Consider the following 24,163-nt stretch of genomic DNA (forward strand, 5'->3'; position numbering starts at 1 on the left):
TCCACCATCATGTTCACCAACAAACACCTACAAATGTAGATCAGTTATGTAGATACCCAAAGGGATCAATGTTGAGAGAAAATTCCACAGCTGAGGACCTTCTAACAGAAATGCCTACCTCCTCCACCCCTTCCAAACAAGGAAATCAAGGGATTCTTTTTCTGAAGTAGCCTGAAGATTTAAACCACTACAATGTCAGATAAACGCCCACATCATGGCCTCCAGTTTGGTGGCTTAAAGGAGATAGAGAAATATTTTAATAAGGCATCTGAGCAGTCCCTTCATTCACTCTTAAAACATGTGTTATTCTAAATATTAAAGCAACAAGAGCTTTTGTTTACCAATTATCTTATTTTTATTCAAACATTACATAGCAACAAGAGCTGGTAGTAAAAGGCAGCCTACCGCCCTGTTCTTGCCACCTGCAGATTGCCTTCCAAAATGGAATTTCCTTTTTTAACTTACGAAAAAATTAATGGCTGGCTCATGCCATTTCATAAAGTGACATTGAAAATTTGCCAAATGTGAAATTTCAAAGAAAATTTCAAAACATTAAATTTATCCATATACAAAGTCGGGTGACGCAGGACCCTTCCTCTCCTGCCCAAAAGAAAAAATTCTTTGCTCAGCTCTGTTGTTAGTACCTAGGAACTTTTAAAGAGAATGTCAAAAGGAAACAAATTAAGTACTTTGCAATGCAAACCTCTTTTTTTTTTTTGATTGATTGCTAATTTTAAACCTCATTTCCTACCAATATATTTTAGGAGAAGTTGAACAGATGCAGGATCAGTTCTGATTTTCTTTATACCGGTTCTACACCAGTGAAATCATCATTGATATAAATTAAGTTGCTCATTTTATTCTGACATAAGTGATTTTGGAATCTGGACTACAGTGTGTGATGATCTGCTGAGGTTCCAAGAATTATGAGCCCCCATGTTGCCTCTTTCAATCCCAGCAAGTGAGAGCTTTACTGCTGTTAAGCCATAGGTCAGCTCCCTGGACTCTTCAGGACTTTGCCAAGCCAAACCTTGCCTAGCAGGTAACAATCAATGAACTCCAAATCCCAAGTTCCTCAGAGACGTCTTTCTCTGCAGCGCTCAGCCACTCTTACTGTTGTGCTCACAAAACCTTGTCAAGTTAGCTGCATCTTTATGGAGATAGTACACCGCAGATTATTAAATTTATGGAGGCTGACAAACCCTCCACTTCAATCAGAGCACTGAGTTGATTTATGGTAAAAGAAAAAGAACATAGGTTTAAGTGCTACTAACTACAAGGAATAAGAATAGCTTATTGTTAGCTTGATAGGTTGTTTCATCTTATATCTATATGTGCGTGCCTTCATTGTCTCTGCCTGATGTTTGTCTGACCAGCCTGGTCAATATACATTCCTTTCTTTATGGCAGACTGGGCTTATACTGTGCATGACAAACACATTTAGTACATATCCATAACTGTTTGTACACATCCGCATTTCAAGAAAGATGTGGAGAAAATGGAGAGGGTCCAGAGAAGAGCAACAAGAATGATTAAAGGTCTTGAGAACATGACCTACGAAGGAAGGCTGAAAGAATTGGGTTTATTTAGTTTGGAAAAGAAGACTGAGAGGGGACATGATAGCAGTTTTCAGGTATCTAAAAGGGTGTCATCAGGAGGAGGGAGAAAACTTGTTCAACTTAGCCTCTAATGATAGAACAAGAAGCAATGGGCTTAAACTGCAGCAAGGGAGATTTAGGTTGGACATTAGGAAAAAGTTCCTAACTGGTCAGGGTAGTTAAACACTGGAATAAATTGCCTAGGGAGGTTGTGGAATCTCCATCTCTGGAGATATGTAAGAGTAGGTTAGATAAATGTCTATCAGGGATGGTCTAAACAGTATTTGGTCCTGCCATGAGGGCAGGGGACTGGAGTCGATGACCTCTCGAGGTCCCTTCCAGTCCTAGAGTCCATGAATCTATGAATCCTATACATGCACCATACAATGAATTTCAGAATCGGTGTCTTACCAGTTAGTATGTGATACCTCACATGACAGCTTTTAGTTACAGATTATGACAGTGTTAGATGTAATGAGTATGTTAGGCCTGATAAGAGTTGCTGACATATGGTAATGAACCACCATTGGACCTCTCTGTCACACAATGATATAAAATCAAATGCACTGTCAATTGTTTGGGTGCAGATTCAGGCAGGTGCAAAACAGCCTTTAAAGCTCAATTTAAAATGAAAGAACCTAATAATTTGCTTTTGTCAAAGGCCGCCAAATTAAAAAAGCTTTTACTGAAATTATCACTCTATTAACAGGAACAAATTTAGACATTGTTATTTGCTCCTCTCAGCTTTTGCTAGCATTAAACCAATTAATTTTTTGTGGTAGAAATTAAAACATATTTACATTAGTTGAATTTTAATTGTGTTTTATTAGTTTTTAAAAGGCAATTTTAGACCTAACGTGATTAACATTAGCCATGTATAACCCTCCTAAAGCTAAATGAAGGTTTCTAAATGGTGCCCTCTTTCCATAACTACTAGGAAGATTTTTACAACAAAATGAGTGATTTTCAAACACGTTTCCAAAAGCTAAAAGCTGTGCAGACGTGGATGAACAGGTATCTTGTTTCAACTTTGATGAAGTAGCCAGCAGGGCTTCACCTGAATGGATTTGTAATCTATTTTAGAATCCCCCTTTAAAGAACTCTTATGGAGAACTATTGTCAAGGCTATTTTTATCTGTATCTGCTTGTACAGATTGCCAAACTAAAAATCTATGTCATCACAGAGAAAAAACAAAAGCCCGCTTTCAACACCTGAGCATTTAAGTTCAAGACATTTGTAGTTAGCTCTGCAACATGACTTCTTTTCTTGTTGTTGGCTCAAATCTTGAAGTTCTTACTCAGTCTTCAAAGTAAGCTCTAAGTAATGAGGTCAGGGTTTAGTCCTTTGTCCCTTCCAAAAAGCGCCTAACCAAATCCCATTCCATTCCTGAGATATAACTAACCATTTTCAAAATGTATTACTGTCATGTATCAGTATTCAAAAAATATTCTTTCACAAGTACCTAAGCAAAATGGTGAAAAATAGAGATGTCAGTCTAGAGTGAATACATTTGATCAGAACAGACACTTGAGGAGTGGTTTGTTTCACAACACATGGTATTATTCAACCATTCCATTTAGATCATGGTAACTATTCCACATTTAGTTCAAAATTTTACCCTAATACCCTAACTACAGTTGACATTCTAATTGCACATAAGGTGTGTTTATTTAGAGTTCAGGTTCCTACATCAAACTTAACTTGGCCAACCTGAGACAAAGGTATAGGGTAACAGATTTACTAATATGTATGGGTACCACTGCCCTCTCCTTGTTGAAATCACAGTTGCTCAACTTGTCATTTGACCTATGATACTAGCAACATAAAGAAGATTCTCTTTCATTCAAGTGATAGGGGCATGTGGAGTTGGAGAAAGAACATGTCGTGGGTGAAGTGTTGATACCAAAGTAACAACTGGCCAAGGGTAAGGAGTGCCATTTCCTCAGGAACAAGGGCATAAGAGGACAACCCTACTCCTGGGAGTGTCAGTAGGGGCCAGGCAGTCACATAAGAAGGGCTTCTTGGGAGTGAGCTGCTTTTGCACTGTGTGCATGTGTATTTCAAACAAAGTATTTCTGGCAACAGTAAAATATTCAAGTTAGCAGATTCTATCATGCAACCACTTCATGTGCAACACTTGTGTAGACATTAACAAGTGGAGTTTGATGCATGTCACATCTGCAGATTAGACCCATACACCAAGTAACACAAAATGCAGCATATGATGATATAGTGGACGTGGGAGCATAAACTCTGACTCCTTTTTTTTTAATCTGTGTTAAGTTAAAAATTCAAACTTATTATTGCATTAATGATGGTTTTTGCATTAAACAAATTTAACAATGGAGCAATCGTATGGGCAGGGCTAGAGTTGTATGTACTCTAATGCATGCATACATACATTTGTAACATTACACAGTGAACTGAAAAAATATATGTGATATGATCTGTAAAAGAAAAACCTTAATTGTATATGAGATCAGCCAAATAGACACTACTGTATGTGCAATTATTAATCTAATTATTGAAATAAATGTAGCTACAATTATTCCAATGTGTACAGTTCCAAATATATGTGTAACTGAGTATACACTTATCTGGAAGACTCAGCTGTCTGGGTGATTATTTTGCTATGGAAAATTAACATATTACTCAAAGTACACAATTTTTATTCTTCAGACAAATTATTTTCAAATTTAGCAATGTCCACATTATTAGTTTTAACTACATGTATGCCAAGTGTCACATGTTAATAAAAAGGCATCCCATAGTTATTCACAAAGACAACTTTAAAAAAACGACCAAACTGAATTTTACCAAAACTTTCTACATTGAAAAAAAAAAAAGACTTTGCCACAGAATTTGTTTAATGAAAAGGTTAAACACCTGGAAATATATGTTTATAATGGAAACTTTCTTCAATCCTAATTATATCATGACTCCCCTAATTCTATAATTACACACTAGTCTCCTATTTATGAATAATGATCAATATGTATAATTATGCTAACGGTGAATATAATACTGAATTATATGTGCATATATTGCATCTTCATATCATCAGCAGGATAATCACATATGATCATCTTCCTTTCTATAAAATGTGAATAAATATAAACGGTAAAAGGCGAGTGGTTTTAGCCTTTCCATTTTTATCTATCCCATTTCCAATTATGGATTTACCTGGCAAATCAAACGTAGAGATAGTAATTCACTCCTACTTTATTATTTCTCCTAATCTGGTTTGACGATACTGCACAATTCCTTATTGGGTTTCTTTGATCATCGATGATGACCTTTAGCCACGATTAGCACTGCAGTCACCTATATTACTGATGTTACTATTAAGTGCCAAAATATAGAGAATCCCTGCTCTATGGTGCTTATCAGCTGTGGCTTCTGTCCTCACTCGGCAAGGCCTTCTCAAAGTTTTTATTTCACAGTTGTTTTCCAGGTATATGATTGCTTTCCTGCTCTATTTCTGTGGAGCTAAATGCAATTTTTCTCTGTGTCTTGGAATCAGAGCTTCTCTTTTTCATCTTCTACGGAGTCAAAAGATTGACACAAATGTTATGTCCTTTCTTTTTTTCATTTCATAGTTGTTCAGAGACAATGATAAGTTTCACTTTTCTCAAAATTTCATGCCAAGAAACCAGTACATTCTTCAGCTGTCTGAGACATGCTGGTGTTAATGTTTCACCTTTTATCACAAAAATGAATGAGAATCTCTGATGTTGCTCCACTACTACTTTCAGCTTCAGATATCTTTTGTTCTGCTTCAAGATATTCAACAGCACTCTCCCAAATCTCCTTTGTTAGAGGTTTTTCTCTTCAGGTCCACTCTGAATGAGTTGAGAGATTAGTTGACTTGCACAACTGTCCATCTTCTTTCACTTTATGTTCATATTCTTTTTACATCATGTCATTTGTTTGCTTAATCATATTGCTGTCTCTATTATTAAATGTTCTGCCAGCTTTCTTTTCTGAGGATGAATCATTATCACTTGTCAACTTTTCAGATCTGGTCCTTGTGAGGGTTCCTCCCCACACATCCATATATTTGGGCTCTTCAGACTGTAATACTCTTATAATCATAGAACCATAATTTATCCTGGCAATCTTCCTGACATTCAGCAATAGTCTAGCTCCAACCTTACTAATATCTTCATATTGTACTTCAAATAACACAGATTTGTAAATCGGAATTAAGTCCAAGCTGGCTTCAACCTATCTACACTACTACATCACTACTGATGTCAATGTAGGTTTTGTCTGAGAAAGATCAAAAATTTCCTGTTAGAAATTGTCTGGTCTTTAAAATCTGCTAGTTGGAAGATTCTATAGCTCATCTCCTGTCACATAGCCTGATCAAAAACACTGATATTTATAAGAGTCTTTTTCCATTGACTACAATGGATTTTGAATAGAGCCTTTAGTCATTCATCCCATAGTCTATTGTTAAAGTCTTTTATAGTAGGATGCTTACTGAAGTGGTCTCATATCACTTCTCCTTGCTGCATATGCCTTCAGAAATGGTGTGAACTACATTTTTCACAGATTAAAGGAAACCAACTGGATCTGAGACTATAAATTCAAACTATCTATATCCGGTGATGAAAAATTAACTAAACCTATTGGTTCCAGAGTTTTGTCTTCCAGCTATCAGCTTTTCTTCTCTTGAAATTAGCAAATCTCCTACAATTGATGAACTAATAATCTCCCATCTCTTTCATAATCTTTGAGTCCTATGACAGAATCTATTTGGAAATGTGTGTGAAAAATGATTGCGCTCGTAAACTGGTTTCTATGGACTGCTGTATTTTGAAATCTGGAAAGACACATCCCATGTACCTGAACTTCTCAAGTCAAATATCAGAAAATAGTGTTTAACCCAGAAATACTTTGCTAATTCATCTCTTTTTTTTTTTTTTTATAAATGTGCATGTTGTACAGTAATATGTAAAAAATCTTTCAGCATTAGAAGCTTACTTACTAGAGCCAAAGGTACTGTTGATGTTTGCACTTTTGCAAATAAAATGCTTTACAACGGGCTATGAAATCAAGCTCAGAGTCTTCTTACTGAGGCTCATGAAGCCTATCTGATCTTTGCTAAAATCTTTAGAGTTGATACCAGTAAAAAGGACCTGCAAGAAGATTTGCCTGAAGAGTTATCAGTATGCCCACCATGTTTATTTCTTTAGTAACTGCCTCACAGAGGAATGTTATCTTGAACGTGAAGCAGATAAGGAGGGTTGATTTTACAACAGATAAGAATACATTTATTTTCTGATACTGTAAAAACTACAAAACCATGCTATCGAAGATGCATGTCGTTAAAAATGTTTTTTATGGAAATTGAGCTTTTTTTCCTTCTCTATCCTGCACCCCAGGTTAAGGATTCAAACTTGTGTAAGAAATTACTCAATTCACATATACTTCAGAGATTATTTCTTCAGTGGTGAAGGACTTTCTCTGATGACCTGAATGTGAAAAAAATGTGCTGCAAATTCCCCAAGAATCCAATATTTTGTTTTTCTATTCATGTTACATTAGGAACCCTTGACATTGTAAACATTTGTATGAATCAGGGCCAGGCCCATATCAAGACATGACATATGAACCCACTTGAACTTGGGGTTAATGGTGAGGCATATTCAAAATCCAGGTCTGAAAACTGAAGTTTCTAGCATGAGCCACTAATTGAGATTAGCATTATGGCATTTCAGTCACCTGTGAGAATGGGTTGATGTCATTCTCTTGGAGGGATTCATGTAACTTGATTTTTTTTATAGTTTTTATCCTTGCCCTGTGCTTCCAGTAAAGTTATTGTTTATATATATTATATATATTTTTCTGCAATTAATATGTAAAAAAATGATATTGCATTCCCTTCTTTCACTCACTGAGAGCTTTCAAAAAGCACTATGGGGAACCATATTTGAACATCTCTTGCAAAGATGGGGATGGAGTTGCTCTCAAGAGTCCTGCCCAGCCCTGACTCCCAGTGTCCAGAAATACTCCTCCTGCTGCACCACAGCACCCATCTCAAAACCGCCTTCTTTCAAAATGCAATTCACAGGATGTCACACATCTCAGGGACTCTGCGATGTCCTCAGGGCTAATTTTGGTCATAAATAGTTTAGATTTGTTACACATTATTCATTCAGTTTCTTTCTTTCTGAAAATGTCTAAATCAGAAACCACGTGCTCTGCTACTATTTACTTTCATTTTGTCCTCTATATTTTGTCATTTAGCCAAGAAACCAGTTCTCTCCCCACCTCTAGTGATATTCATTTAGACAGAGCCCACACCATGGCTGGAGTGGAGACAAACTTATTTTTCTCCAATCCAGATGTTGTTTTAATAGATGGACATCGTTTTGTGGTAACAGAGTGATAACTAATTTACTTACTTGTCTTTTAAAATGACTCCAGACTCTGAATTCCATTTCACATTTGGGAATGAATACATCATTTTGTGTTAACATCTGAACAAAGATGATTTAAATGAATGCTGAATTATAATATGTGCAATGCAACAGGATTGGACATATGTTTTATTTTTAGTGCTCCAGTAACACCAATCTTAGATATTCTGGTAGCACATCAGGAAAAAGGTCCCCTTGTTATTTTAAATCAATATTTTATTGAACAAGTTTTAGAAAGAACAAATAGAAACAAGTGTTCAAGATACCTATGGGTACACCTCTGTGCTGCTACAACAAATTGTTACCTGGTATTATTTAATATAATCTATTTATGGTTGCCTGTACAATGCACTAGGTATTTTCCAAACAGAGAGCAAAATGTAGTCTGTGCTCTAAAGATCCCATACATTTATAAATAAATCATAACAATTCATCAAGAAAAAAGAAGCGTATTCACACTATGTATCAATCAGACTGGAAGCAAAAGCACTGATTACCAGGTCAAAGGACAATGCAATTACAAGTAACTTTTGTGATTTGGGGATTTTATCTGTATCACTTCTGAACTACGTATCAGAGGGGTAGCCGTGTTAGTCTGTATCCACAAAAACAACAAAGAGTCAATGACACCTTAAAGATTAACAGATTTATTTGAGCATAAGCTTTCTTGGGTAAAAAACCCACTTCTTCTTCACCCATTTCGTTTTTTACCCATGAAAGCTTATGCCCAAATAAATCTGTTAGTCTTTAAGGTGCCACGGGACTCCTCATTGCACTTCTGAACTGTGGATGATTTTATGAAATTATATTATTAAATTACTGTGATATGAGGAAACCATGAGTTAGCAGGGTTATGTCATGTCTCTGCTGGGCCAGGACAATGGTGAATGATCAGTACTCGATAATGGTCTATTCAAAGTGAAACACCTTGGAACACTGGGTTTGCTCCAGCTAGGAGAAGACACTTCCTTCTCTTGTTGAAGGAAGAGGGGGTTTGGAAGCGATGGAAAGTTACCAGGAGGCAGAACAAAAGAAGCAGGTGACACCAGGAAGTGTCTGTTATGGAAATCACAGGTCAGAACTAGGAGAGAGTGTCATTTTGCACCAGATGAATATGACGGAGGCTGCTGCAGGAGCAGAGTAGGCAATGATGCAGAGGACTCTGCCTGCCTGCCTGCCTGACAGAACACAGATGATCCCTCAATGCTCCCCTAGAAGGATGAGCTAGTGAAGGACATTGCATTTACAATGGCTTATTGTTTTGTATGAACTATAATCGCTTTTGCTTTATATGATTAAGGATAAAAGAGCATAAAGATGTTAAACTGGACAAAGTGCAAATATGTTGACTCCTTTATAACTGCTGAGTGTGCCTGAGAGAGCTAAAATGTAACCAGAAGCTTCATGTCTTTGAGGTGGAGTTTGGAGAAAGAGGTGTGTTTAAGTACTGGGGAGTCTGAAGGGTCAACGCTGCACCTAGAATGGGTAGGCCACTAGACACTGGGTTCCACACTTAGTTGGAGTGCCAGATAGAAGGTCTGTACCCTGAGAGTGCACTACAACATACCCCAACACTGGGTCAGTGGCTGGAATCTGTTCATGATCCAGAAGTTTAGCACATCCCAGGGGATATAGAACTCAGGCTTGAATTCCCCTCACAGCAGTCTTAGCGGGTAGCTGCAAGGGAGCACTCATGAGGATCTGTGACGTGTATTCCCAATTCATTAGATCTCATAACAGGAGAAATAAATGAGAAAAACATGAAGGGGTATAAGGGAGGGGAAGGAAAAAAAGAATACTGTGGACCGATTGACAAGTTTTTTAAGTCTGTATTTTGCCAGCCTCCCTGTGCAAAGCAAGACAAACCAAGAGGTTCCAGCTCCCCAGGCAATTCCCCAGCACAAATGAATCTGATGATTATCTAGACTTTCCATGAGAGCTTCTATGCTCTTGAATACCCTGCTCCTGGCACTCAGAGCAAGGGCCATTCCAAAGAGAAAGGGGGTGGGGCTAGTTGCCACAGCATCAGCCAACTTCCAGCTCCTGGAATGGTCCTTGCAGTCTGCTCTGTTTTATGCTGATGATCCACGCAGTTCCTCGCCAGCCTGTGATCACAAGAACATAAAGATGACTTTAAATGCCACATTTCCCCTCTCTCTGGCCCTCTTCTGTGTTCAGCTCAACCTGAACAGACAATCTGGCCCTTTATATTGTTGGAAACTGCAGGTGCTTCAAGTATCACAGAAACAAAGCTAAGAAGTGATATACTGGTTCAGTTTAATTTTACGGTCCTGTTCCAGTTGTTCCTACTTACACAAGTAGTCCCCTTGAAGTCAAAGGTAGTTTGCATGTGAGTAAAGTGTCCTTTAATATATGATAAAAATAGAACTTGGAAAGTACTGTATGTCTGAGGACTAATCTCTGCATTCAGTTACACTAATCTAACATTTTGGAATTACTCTTGATATACACCAGCGTAAGAGAGCAGACTTTGGCTCCATGTCAGCAGAGAATTGCCATATTCAGTGACACTCCTGAATCCTATCCATCTCTGTATAAAGAATTCCTATTTTGCCACTTGGAAGAATACATTGATTCAGGATATTTGGGGTTATTTAATTTTCCCAAATTTTGACAATAAGCTGTTGGGTTTCCAATTATGAGTATATTTTGGATCACTGGAGATGTTTATTACAACATCATTGATGTGTGTAGCTGAAGTCCATACTTACATAAAATTGACATAATAAAAGATGAAAACCATCGAAGGGGCCAATTACGTGTGACTCTGAAGATCATTAACATTAACTAACACGTTTATTGACTTGTAAAATGATTGAATCAAGTGTTAATAGCAAATTTGAAGGATGTTGCATGAGAAATGCCATTTTGTAATTCAATCTGCAACTTGTTTCTTTAGTGTCAAATATTAGATTTTAGTATTAACAATGTACACATGAATTTACAATACAAACTTCTTTAGTGAAGTGACAAAACACCACTACAGTGCACATTACTGCCCATCTCCCCGCAGACTATGGAGAAGGGAGTTGGACTATGGGTTAAGAGTGATTTGGTAGGTACCAATGGACTGTCCCTTACATACTATTTTGTGTTTAAAATGTACAGTATCATAGGGCAGGAGCCTCTGGATTATTAGTTTACAAAAACATATAAATAAAAATAATTAAATAATTCCTCTTGTTGCCAAGGCCACTTCTCCAACTACAGTCTAGAAAAAGATATCTTTTTTAAATTAATAAAATCATATATTTAGACCCTAATCCTCCCAACATATACAGATTTAACTTAATGCAAGCAAACAATCCCAATTACGTTACAAACACAAATGTGATTGGGCAACAAAATGACAATCATTAAAAAGGGGATAGAGAATAAGACTGAGAATATATTATTGCCCTTATATAAATCCATGGTATGCCCACATCTCGAATACTGTGTACAGATGTGGTCTCTTCACCTCAAAAAAGATATTCTAACACCAGATAAGGTTCAGAAAAGGGCAACTAAAATGATTAGGGGTTTGGAGAGGGTCCCATACGAGGAAAGATTAAAGAGGCTAGGCCTTTTCAGCTTGGAAAAGAGGAGACTAAGGGGGGATATGATAGAGGTATATAAAATCATGAGTGATGTGGAGAAAGTGGATAAGGAAAAGTTATTTACTTATTCCCATAATACAAGAACTAGGGGTCACCAAATGAAATTAATAGGTAGCAGGTTTAAAACAAATAAAAGGAAGTTCTTCTTCACACAGCGCACAGTCAACTTGTGGAACTCCTTACCTGAGGAGGTTGTGAAGGCTGGGACTATAACAATGTTTAAAAGGGAACTGGATAAATTCATGGTGGCTAAGTCCATAAATGGCTATTAGCCAGGAAGGGTAAAGAATGGTGTCCCTAGCCTCTGTTCATCAGAGGATGGAGATGGATGGCAGGAGAGAGATCACTTGATCATTGCCTGTTAGCTTCACTCCCTCCGGGGCACCTGGCACTGGCTACTGTTGGTAGACAGATACTGGGCTAGATGGACCTTTGGGCTGACCCGGTACGGCCGTTCTTATGTTCTTATGTTAAATGTTTGCAAGACTGGGCCATAAATGTGGATGCAAGTCTTCAAAAAGCTGGACTAGAAAAAAAAAACTCATGTTTTGTTTCATGTTTGAATTGAATAACAATTAGAGATTGTCAAATAGCAGGCTCAAATAGAATTATTTAATCAAAGCATATTGATCAGAGATTAATACAGGAAGAATAGATCCATCACCACTCTTAGTGTAAGGTAAAGAGCTGGCCTCTGTGGATATGCCTACACTGCGATTAGACACCTGTGGCTGGCCTGTGGCAGCTGTCACAGGCTAGTGGGACTCAGGCTAAGGAGCTGTTTACTTTCAGTGTAGACGTTCAGGTTTGCGTTGCAGCCCAAACTCTGGAATCTTTACAGGTCCCAGAGCCAGGACTCCAGCTCAAGCCCAAACACCTTTGTCACAATTATACAGCACCTTAGTTCAAGCTCCACTAGCCTGAGAGAGCTGGCACAGGCCAGCTGTGGGTGTCTAACTGCAGCGTAGACACACCTTGTGTCTCTCTCCTTTGTAACTGGTGGGATGCTGGCACTCTGTGCTCCCAACCTAACTTCCCAAGCCTCTGTCCTTGTATAGGGTGTTAGATAAAGAAACTTTTTGGAGGGAAAAGTACTTTCCCATGATTAATTTACCATGTGTACTGTCTTCCTAATTAATGATGGAATTTATTCTATGTCCTCAGTTTACCTCACTGATGAGCAAAAGAAAATCTCTAAACCAGTCATTATTAACAATTGTGACAACCGACAGTTCTTAATGAATTAAAAACAGTTTTCAATGCCATTATTTCATCCGTTGCAGAACCCATCTTCAACATCAAGCATCCCTCATCCATTAACTAGTATCCCTTTTCAATCACTTAGTTTTGTTTATAACATACTTTTGCAGACACTTTTTGTTAATTTGAAGGGTCTTTTCCCCTGGAGATTTAGATTCCAACAGACCTGGAGATGCTGAGGATAATTAGATACAGTCCAACACTCAATCCCATGAAATTCCTGAATACAAGTCCCCTACAAGTTAAGAACCTAGACTTTAGGCCTTAGAATACAGACACACTCTTGCTAACATTGAGAAGATTCTGAGAGAATAGTTAATAGGCCAATTAATTTAATATAGAAGGAAAAGACGACTAAAAAGGTTAATATTTACAAACATGATTGATTTCCTGTCTTTTGCCTTCTAGGCAGGCGAGAAATACCATGGCAACAGCTCCTCTCTTAGAGATTTTGGCACTTATACTTCTGGTTCCAGAGCCCAAAATATAAAAAGAAAAAAGTTATGCACATTTTAAAATATGAAATGTTTTTAGTCCAGGTCCTGTGCACAATTTGGCTATGGGTTGTGTAAATTAAAACAAATCCTTATTCTTTTACAGATCACATTTTGAGATGTATGAACTTGGCTTCTTGATTGTTATATGACTTATAACAGATGTGACTTCAAATACATCCAATTACCTAAAATAGTATGAAAAGGAAAACAAATAAAATAGCAAAAAGCAGTGAGCCACTATTAATACATGCTACATATTAGGCATTTCATCAGGCAGTGATGAGCTGTAAACCAATATATGTATGGATTCAGGTTCATAAATTCCAAGGCCAGAAGGGATTATTGTGATAATCAGATCTGAGCTCCTGTTTAACAAAGGCCATAAAATTTCCCTAAAATATATCCTAGAACAGATCTTTTAGGAAAAAAAACCTCAATCTTGATTTAAAAAATTGTTAGTGATGGAGAATCCACCACGACTCTTTAGTACATTGTTCCAATGGTTAATTACTCTCACCATTAAGAATTTACACCCATCCAACTACATACCTTATATCAATCTTAAAAAATGATAGGACTTCAAGTCTGAAGACTTTCCAAAATAGTTTCAGTAATTCCTTAATTTTTATAGCATTTGAACATTTATAAAAAAATATATAGTCATAAAATATCATTAAGTTCAATGTAAAACTAAAATAATAAATTAAACATATCATAAAACCAAAGCATTATAGTGAGTAGGTTCAACGTTTAAATAATTGGATTTATAGTTGTTTGATATGCAAATAAATGAATAGGCACCCCTATGCAATAATACATTTCAGTCCTTAAAAATATCGATTGTCTCCTTAATCCAAAATTTAGCCATTAGGCAACAAAATAATCATATAGTTTTGATATCTTTTAAGCCTACTAGTTGTCACAGTCAAGCAAAATCAATCAAAAAAAGGCCACATTTAAATAAAAAAAATTACTGAGATTTTAAATCTTTTCTATTCAACTTAGGTATTCACTGTGTAAGTTCATTGGAATCACACACTGAAAAAAGATAATCATCTCAATGGGAACAACCCTCGGAAACTCCTAATCCTTATTTCACACACAACAAAACAACATAAAAGGTCTGCTTCATTCCTGCCCCGCCAAACACACACAGCTAAGACAATATGGGCTAAAGTTTTCAGACTACTGCTCTAGAATTTAGCCATGCAACTCCAATTCACATTAATGAAAGCAGTGCTAATCTTGTGGCAGCACACTAAAATCATGTCTCCAGTGCATTTAAAGAGCAAGTGGCACTTATAAACATACTTTTATTTTCAAATAAGTTTCCTACAGAGCAAAGCAAAGATAAAGTAGTGCTTGTTATTGCCTTCCCAAAGCTCGTCATTGTGGTGATGTTTGAATTTCCACCTCCCTGTCATTGTAGGGTGTGCTTCTCTGTCCTCTGGTTTCAACTTTTGATTTCTCACTGCTTTTCTTATTGCCTAAGCTGGCTAAATTGTTTGTTCACCTCTAAGTTAGAGATGGAGCAAAACCAGAACTTCAAACGTCTTTCAATTTGGGAGTGAGACTGGAAGCTGGATCCAAGTTCCTGAATCCAAACCTGTGGATTGTAGTTCCATATGGGTCATATCAGTCGGAAAGAAGTCTTGCTTCTCATTTAAGTAAAGATACAACCAAAATATTTTAAGTACTACTGAACTTATTTTCACTATCAGCGATGGTAAAAATGTTCCCAAATGAGCTGATTTCAATAGACGTCCAATATTTGGAGTTGAAATGGAGTGCAATTAAATGACAATTTTTAACCTAACCCTACATTGGAATCCAAACACCATTCCCTTTACTCATTTCCAGCAGAAATAAGTAAAATGTCAAATTTTTAAAGATGTTTCTTCTAAAAATGGCTCCTGGATTCTCATAACTGGATTTTGTAACTGATCTCCACAGAAAAAACACAGGAAAAGAGTTATGTTTTGTTCTCTGATTTACACTTAAAATTTAGGTTTAAATAGCTACTGCACTCAGGGGTGTGAAAAATCCACACCCATGAGTTTGTTGACCTAACTAGTTGTATAGATACAGTTAGGTCAATAGAAGAATGTTTCCATCATCTAGTTACTGTCAGTCAAGTGAACCTTCCTTTCTCAAGACTAAACATGCACATTTTTTAAACCTTTCCCTCAGATCAAGTTTTCTAAACCTTTTAGTATTTTTGTAGTTCTCCTCTGGACTCTCTCCAGTTTGTTCACATCTTTCTCAAAGCGTGTCACCCAGAACTGGACGCAATACTCCAACTGAGGCCTCACCAGTTCCCAAGAAGAGTGGGAGAATTAGCTGCCATGTTTTACATATAACACTCCTGTTAATACCCCCAGAATGACATTCACCTTTTTTTGCAAATGCATCACATTGTTCCCTGGTTTGCTTCTGAGAATGTCTTGTGGAGCTTGAGTTAAAAGCCTTATTAAAATCAACATATACCACGTCTACTATTTCCCCCATCCACTAGATCACTAATCCTGTCAAAGAAAGAAATCAGGTTGGTTTGGCATGATCTGTTTTTGACAAATCTGTCTTGGCTATTATTTATTACCCTGCTTATACTGATTGGTCTATAATTCCCTTGTACCCTTTTTAAAGATAAGTACTATGTTTGCCCTTCTCCAGTACTTTGGGGCCTCACCAATCCTCCATGAGGTTTTGAAGATAAATTTCTAATTGTTCCAAGATTGATTTTGCTAGTTTTTAAGTTTCTCAGAATACATTTTATCAGGCCCTGCCAACCTGATTACATCTAATTTATGTAAATATTCTTTAACTTATTCTTTCACTAGTCCGGCTTCTTTTCTTTCCCCTTTTTACCACAACAGGCTCTCAAGATATTTTTGACGTTACCTGCTTCAGGCGGAAATGCCCCCACACAACCTCTTGTGATCTAGCATTTCACTCTGGTTGGACCTAGAAAACATCAGAGTACATAATCTTAAATGGGAGTGGAGAACAGGGATACCCATAGTTAAGCTCATTTTAAACAAGGTTTGGTCCAATTGGGGGCAAAATTTACAGTTGTCTCTTATTCATGAGTACTGGTTCTCATCCTTTGGAACAATGGGCCAGATCTTCAGATATGACTGAGGCGTACAACTCATACATCAGATGTGCATGTGTGTGTGTGTGTGTGTGTAGGTGCATATGTGGCATGAGATTCACCTTTGCACTCTCCCAGCCCCACATGTCCTAAATGCAGTCCCAATTCCCAGTCATAAATTACATGGTCAGCAAACAGCTTCAAGGCACCAAAACCAGAGCTGGCGATCGGCAGAGGTTAGGGGCAACCAAGCTTTATCCACTTTTCTCCAACTGTTTCTCTTTTATGGGAGATGGGTTAATATCGATACCTTTGTGCTGTCTCTGTACTGTAGGAAAATTCCCACTTAGATTTGGGTTAACCCTCTCCCTCCCCCAGGGCAAAGTTTATGGCCAGGATCCTTGAGCACAATGGCACAAAACTGCTGCAGCATAACATGCCTAATGGATAAATTATTATAAATGGTTATTCAATGCTAGTTCTTGAAATGCTCACATAAAACAATGACAGACTATTTCATTTATATGTAATACTTTATTGGGTTTGCTTATAGCAGTTACAGAGACAATTTTTTTTTAAAACTCATAGCTATGAGTGGAGAGAACTTCTGGCACCTACCCAGACAGGTCACCATGAGATGGATAATGTGACAATCTGTTATCATTAGCTCGGTTGGAAAGATTCTGAAGACACTAGAGAGAATTAAATGACCTGGAAAACTCAGTCTATGGAAAAGTCTGTTGTACTCATCTCCGTTATTTCCATCTCTACGCATCACTGAAATGGTGGAACAGCATGATTTGTAGTGGTGAAAAATATAAAAGGTCATTTTTCAGTTTTCCTTTTAGCCAGAACAAACCATTGGAGGTTTGCTAATCTTCCCCACAGAATGTCTCGTTCTCTGAAGAGTCTTCCATGCACTTAATATGTTAATCTTTGAAAAATCATCACATTTGGAAGAAAATGAAGAGCTCTCTATTTAAATAGCTAGCAAATGGTGTTTCTATTTCTGTCCTTCAGTGTTATGACTCCCAGTATTTCCAGCTGTCTAAAATAGTAATGTTCAGTAAAATACATTACATATCTAAGTTTAGAAACTGGTTTTTGCTAAATATTGTGATTATTTTCCTTTGCATTTTCAAGGCAAGGGAAGTTTCAAAACAAGAGCATTATCCTATTGAACCTAACTACTGTTCCCCACAGTTTGCAGCAGCTAATACAGATGGATGCTGTTAAAAAGGACTGACATACAGTATTCTCAAATATACCTTGATGGCCACTGAAGTCTTCTTTTTGTGGGGTTTTTTACACAGATAATAATTTTGCTGTTTTGTCTGGGCAATTGGTTTGACATGAAGGGACAGTTTCTGATGTGCCCCAGCTAACACTGGTGCTATGCACAGATAGATGTGACAGTTCCAGCTTTAAGTGGAGTCCCCAGCACGAGGAGGAGCCTCATGTGGAATAAAACCACAGCAGCAGCTCCTAAGTTAAGCACCCTGATTCCCCAATATACATAGCAGGAGACAGGAGGCAAGGCAAGGGCATCCTTGTGCCTCAGTGATCCCTGGCTGAAGGGAATGACTTTTGGAGGCCACGCGCAGCCAGTATAAAGTAGAGGAGTCCTGAGTCTGCTATACTTCATATTGATTAATGAGGTTAATGCAGAGCAAATGAGGATCAAGGAGTCAAAAAGGTGGTTAAAAGCTTTCCTCACAAACCCACTGCTTGGCACAGGTCAGGATCTAGCCTGAAAACCTGCCAAGATATAGTTTTCCCTCACATCAGTGGAAGCAGAAACAATGTGTTTTTTGCCTCACTGACAAAAACAACACAACAAAGTAATCCCTTTATTTAAGTGGCAAATTGGACATTTATGTTTCATCCTCAGTAGAACTAAAAGACATAGCCAAATCTTGCTCCATCACACGTAACCAAAAAATGAAGTCAATGTGGTACATGGGGTGTCAGGATAGACTCTGGTCTCTATTGTCTATGTTATTACATAAGAAAGGAGGCATAGTAGTGCAAACCCAAAATTCTGTACCTAGCGCTGGGCAACCCAAACCACAGAATCCAAACACACACCCAATTCTGAAGCTAGTCTGATCCAGATACTCATTCATCTAGTTTGTATTGTTATAATGGGCAGAAATCCTAGATCCAAACACTCTCAAACTTTAAAGGAAGTTTAGAGATAAGGTCTGTAGCTAAACGTATAGACACAGTGAATTTAAAATACTGCACAATATTATTGGTGAGCAGCAGTTGTTTTCCATTTCATTTTTTGTGTTGATATCAAACTCCTCTTACCAGCTATAGTATATTGCACTTTGCATTAATATTTAAAAGAGGGAGAGAGCTTTTCACTTGGTAGATCATGGGAATCCTGCGATGGGTGTAAATCTATAAAAATGTACTGATGCTGGCAACTCTCCAACAACATACATTTTTTTTGAGAGGGCTAAGTTAGCGATGGCTGCACCACCTGCCATCAAAATGTCTGCTTCCCAGGATCTCAGGCTGGTACTACTTCTAATATACAGATTATCCTTCAATAAATCCCCTCCTGATAGTAGGGTTAGTATGCAGAATGCAGCTTCAAGTTAAACTGTCCATCTTTCAGCTGAAAGCTTTTAGTGGTTGCAACAACAGATCAGGTGCAAGAAAATGAATGAAATTGTACGGTATTTAAAGTGACAGTGTGAATCTACTCTTGGTGGGTTCATCAGTTCTAATTCAGTTATGTCTGTTTGGAGTGCACCGTCTGTCTCATTTATTTCAATAGCTTTCTATTCTTCCAATGTAATTCTCAGTTAGTTAGGTAGGCAGGTAAAACATCTGACATTACAACAGTGAACTATGCACTTCCAAATCTGTTTGCACAGGCATGTGTTACACTTTAACAAGCTCCTTATCCCCAACCTGGAAGTATGGTTTATTAATAGGTCAGCATAAAGGTTCTTCTCAAAAATTAATTAGAGGCATTTTGAACTACATGAACATAATTCATTCTGCTGGTGAATGATGAAGTACACCAGTTAACAGGTAACCATAGACATTTTCTCTTTCATTCCATTTCCATCTGCTGATGCTTCCTCAATAAATGTAAATTGGATATCCACCATCCATCTGGATAATGAGCATTAGATCCAAATGTCTCTTATCTACAGCTGTTGTACTGCATTGCTTTGCATTGAATTAGGCTGTTAGCAAGCACCATGCATTTGACCTGTTCATTAATGCAGTATATTGTATTTACTTGAAAATGTATGAAACATCACCAGAACTTAATTTCAGTATGCCAGAGGTTTGTACCTATATATATTAAACACACATATACATATATTATATACCTGTGTGTATATTTGTGTATGAAAATAAACACACAGTTCCAGTGGGCTTAGGTGAAATTTCATAAATGATATGGGCCTGAACCAAAGTGCTTTACCTGAACATTTCCCTGTGGGCAAGGTACAATCTGAATCTGAACTTTGCAGCTGATTCCCACCATCTCAATAATAGAATGAATGAAAAGCCCAGGTCCAACCACATTCAGACTCTTGGAAAGCTGAGAAGTCAATATGAATTTTGTCTCAGGGCTATCTCTAATAATCTTCGGTAACTGTATTTAATAATCAGTTGCTATTTAACATGTAATTGCAGTCTTATTAAATTTGAACAAATAGCTGTTTAATGAACAGTTAGATGTACATTACAACAATTAAAATGTAAGCAATACATTTCCAATAAGTAAGTGGTATTAATTTCTATATACCAGTTGACTATTCTTACCATAACAAGTCTAAACCTGCCATAGGATCCAAAGTTCCCAATGAAGTGAATAAGAATTTTTTTTTAATTCATATTTCCCGGGCAGGCACGATCAATTTGTTCAGTCTAAATTTACCTCCTTTAACTTAACTGTTCTATACATTGCTCCCTCTTACCATTGGATTTCTGATGGCAATAGTCTCAGTGACTGGCTTCAGTTTGGCAAGTACATGAATGCTTCAGTTCAGCACACTAACACATTTGACATAAACTTGGTTTAAACATCCACTATACCTGAATTCAGCTATCAGCTGTATGGACAGTGCCCTCAAAGGGAAATGATCTCAGCAGACAGTCCTTGTATGAGTGAAAATTGATGAAGACAAGGTGTTGAGTTGAGTCAAAAATTAGTCCTTTCAGATAATCTGTTGAACAGAAAAAAATATATTATGTTATATTTGGAGCTTTCCATCATCTAATCTCTCTTTTCATATGGAGATTGTCAGCTTTGTTATTTGACTTTCCACTATGACATTATTCCTGATATGTTGTGAGAGACAGCTGCTATAGCTACCTATGGGAACTAAGACATCTCCTTCTTTCTTGTTTCACAATGGGTATATTATCACACCCGTGTGACAGTGCTTTGTTTTATACCAGCAAAAGAGCAAGGCTGCTTCTTTACATTAGAAACAAGGGAGCAGTCTTCTTCCTCTTTTTAACTTCTTTCTCTTTTAATATAATAGGACTGGGAATAGGACTGGGGAAAATATGTTTGTACTAAATAACCTACTATGATAACACAGCCTCTAGCTATTGGATCAGACTACCTGTAACAGGAGAAGTAATCAGTTAATGTTAATTCTACTCTGGGGGTCGGTAAGATCCAGGTGGCATCTCCCCTCCCCATTGCCACCCTGTAGCCTTGGGGGGCGGGAAATACAGAGATGAGCTGGAAGAAACAGAAGCAGACAAAGCAAGGAACTTTTTTCACTTTTGACATTCAAATGAAAACTGTAGGATGTTCTGACTCTCTCTGTGCTGATGGGCCATGTGCTCTAATCCTCCACCTTCCTAGTAATAGGATGAAATTTAATAGTGAAAAGTGCAAGGTCATGCATTTAGGGAGTAATAACAAGAATTTTAGTTGTAAATTGGGGACACATCAGTTGGAAGTAACAGAGGAGGAGAAGGACCTCAGAGTACTGGTTGATCACAAGATGACTATGAGCCATCAATGTGATATGGCCATTAAAAAAGCTAATGCGGTTTTAGGATGCATCAGGCGAGGTATTTCCAGCAAAGATAAGGAGTGTTAGTACCATTATACAAGGTACTGGTGAGACCTCATCTGGAATACTGTGTGCAGTTCTGGTCTCCCATGTTTAAGGAGGATGAATTCAAACTGGAACAGGTACACAGAAGGGCTACTAGGATGATCTGAGGAATGGAAAACCTGTCTTATGAAAGGAGACTCAAAGAGCTTGGCTTGTTTAGCCTAACCAAAAGAGGGTTGAGGGGGGATATGATTGCTCTTTATAAATATATCAGAGGGATAAATATTAGGGAGGGAGAGGAATTATTTAAGCTTAGTACCAATGTGGACACAAGAACAAATGGATATAAACGGGACACTAGGAAGTTTGACTTGAAATTAGACGAAGGTTTATAATCATTAGAGGAGTGAAACTCTGGAACAGCCTTCCAAGGGAGTAGTGGGGGCAAAAGACATATCTGGCTTTAAGACTAAACTTGATAAGTTTATGGAGGGGATGGTATTATGGATAGCCTAATTTGGCAATTAATTTGGCAACTGATCTTTGATTATCGCAGGTTAGTATGCCCAGGTGTTTGTGATGGGATGTTAGATGGGGTGGGGTCTGAGTTACTACAGATAATTCTTTCCTGGGTGCTGGCTGGTGAGTCTTGCCCACATGCTCAGGGTTTAACTGATCGCCGTATTTGGGGTCGGGAAGGAATTTTCCTCCAGGGCAGATTGGCAGAGCCCCAGGAGGTTTTTCACCTTCCTCTGCAGCATGGGGCACGGGTCACTTGCTGGAGGATTCTCTGCAGCTTGAGGTCTTCAAACCACAATTTGAGGACTTCAATAACTCAGACATAGGTTAGGGGTTTGTTACAGGAGTGGGTGAGTGAGATTCTGTGGCCTGCATTGTCCAGGAGGTCAGACTAGATGATCATACTGGTCTCTTCTGACTTTAAAGTTTATGAGTCTATGATCTTTTCACCTCGGCTTCACTCTACAGCTGCCTCTCCTTACACTCTTCTCCCCCTGCTCTGCTTTTCCTTTCCATTTAGCTCCTGACCACCTAACTACCCCCCGTCCTCCCAAAAAACATGGAACTAACATGACATTTGCCACCATCACATTACTTGCTCTGCTTGTGTGTTAGATTCCTTCCCCTATCCTATATCTGGCTTGTGTATTTAGACAGTACACTCTGTCACTGCCTGGTACAATGCAGCCCCAAGTTTAACTGGCCCAAAGGCCCTGCCAAAATACATATGTTAAATAATAATACTCAGATATTATATGTTGGATATTTGGGTATATTTTTTGAGAGCTGTATTCCTCTGTTCTTTTCCTAAAGTAGCTTTGGCCTTTTTTGGTGACCCCTTGCAGATAATATACAAATACAACAGTTGCTGATTATTTTGGTTTCAAATACCTGGTTTAGGATACCCTACTCTAACCACATACTCTTGTGGCTTCATGTAAGCTCCCTGGCCTAGGAAGAACCAATGCCACACCAATGAGTGTGAGACCCTTAGCTCAGGGCACAAGAAACTTAAGCACAATACCATAACAAAGGAGTTTCTCTGTCTCACATAGGCTACAGTTCCCAAAAGCTTTTCCCTCTCTCACCTCTTGCCCTGTCCCATGGAGTCCCCACAGGAGGCTTTCTGCTCCTTGGAGTTCTCATTCTCCAGGCCATCTGTCTGGGAGTCTTCTAGTAACTAGGATAATTCCTCTGTTCAGGGACCTGCTACAGAAGGCTATTTACTCCCTGTAGTTCCCTAGCTTAGCTGAGCACTTGCTGGCCTTTATAAGGACCAGCTGCTCTGCAGGTTATCATCTGACCCTTAGCTCCACAGCTTTAGCTGGGAGGCACATGGAATTGAGACCATCTCTTAAAGGGGGCACTTTGTTGTGGGGAGAAGGATATGCGATTATCAGCACAGACACAGAAATCCTTTTGGAATAGTGCCAGATTACTTATCTGCCTTGAAAAACAAAAATCTGCTTAGTGTAATTTTTTTATCTTGTTTTCTTACCCTATTATATATCTACACACATACACACACAAACACACATGCACTTTAATCTTGCTTCATTTTTAGTAACTGCCTTAGAAGAGATGGAATACATGTTTTTGTTCATTAATGAGCCACAAATTTCTTTTCAGAAATAAACTTTTGTTGAAAATTTAAAATAAAAACAAGCAAGCATAAAAGAGTAACCTTCAGCTCTGGCCTGAATGTCATCATCACTGGACACATTAATGGAAGGAGCCCACAGTTTGTAAAAAGTTGTCAGAAGATAGAAACATCTGCTGATCACTGATGTCTGCAGAAAGTGTTCTATACAGTAGTTCTCGGTAATTTGAACGAAACAATAAATCATGCTTTTCACTTTCACGTCTAGTAATCCAAGGGTTGCAAAACCTTTCACAAACATTTGTTAATACAGCCTCACAACAGCTCAGCTGCAGACTCCACATTTCCCTCCTTCCCCCAGCCACAAGACTACTGGTGTTGTGGTGGGAACAGGGAACTGAGGGAGGAAGGAGGTGGGGGAGCAGAGATCCACAGACAGGCTATATAGGCTTGCTCTGCACTGTTGGGCAGTCTCTCATGGCAGCATGCAAGCCT

The 24,163-nt window shown here is 38.1% G+C and overlaps 1 protein-coding gene across 1 annotated transcript in view; it reads right to left on the reverse strand.

Annotated features, from left to right (window-relative positions):
* The window catches only part of CNTN5 (contactin 5), a 1,078,547-nt gene that overhangs the window by 743,334 nt on the left and 311,050 nt on the right, over window positions 1-24,163 (reverse strand). The window contains exon 2 of the mRNA XM_075061721.1: window positions 20,567-20,697. The gene's annotated coding sequence lies outside the window, so the exon portion shown is untranslated. The remainder of the gene's footprint in view (window positions 1-20,566; window positions 20,698-24,163) is intronic.

The sequence above is a fragment of the Chelonoidis abingdonii genome, chromosome 1, assembly GCF_003597395.2.
Source record: "Chelonoidis abingdonii isolate Lonesome George chromosome 1, CheloAbing_2.0, whole genome shotgun sequence".
Taxonomy (NCBI): Eukaryota; Metazoa; Chordata; order Testudines; family Testudinidae; genus Chelonoidis; species Chelonoidis abingdonii.